Here is a 276-nt window from a genome sequence, read left to right as displayed (position 1 = left end):
ATACATAGATCAAATATATTATTTTCTGATAAAGCAAAATTAAGCAATTAAAAAAATTTTTCCCAGATCTTATTTTATTGAGAAACAAACCACTTAATGTATATCAAAACTGACATTTTAGCAATCTTTCAGCATTACATTTTATTATTAAAGTTAAAACAGCTAGGGATTTGTGGCCAAATTTTCTGAAAGAAACTTAGTTTAAAAATAATTTTCGGGCCGGCCCGGTGGCGCACTGCTACAGTGCGCTCCCGCCGAGGGTTCGGATCCCACATA

The sequence above is a fragment of the Galeopterus variegatus genome, unplaced genomic scaffold, assembly GCF_000696425.1.
Source record: "Galeopterus variegatus unplaced genomic scaffold, G_variegatus-3.0.2 Scaffold15938, whole genome shotgun sequence".
Classification (NCBI taxonomy): Eukaryota; Metazoa; Chordata; class Mammalia; order Dermoptera; family Cynocephalidae; genus Galeopterus; species Galeopterus variegatus.
This window is presented reverse-complemented; position numbering follows the sequence as displayed.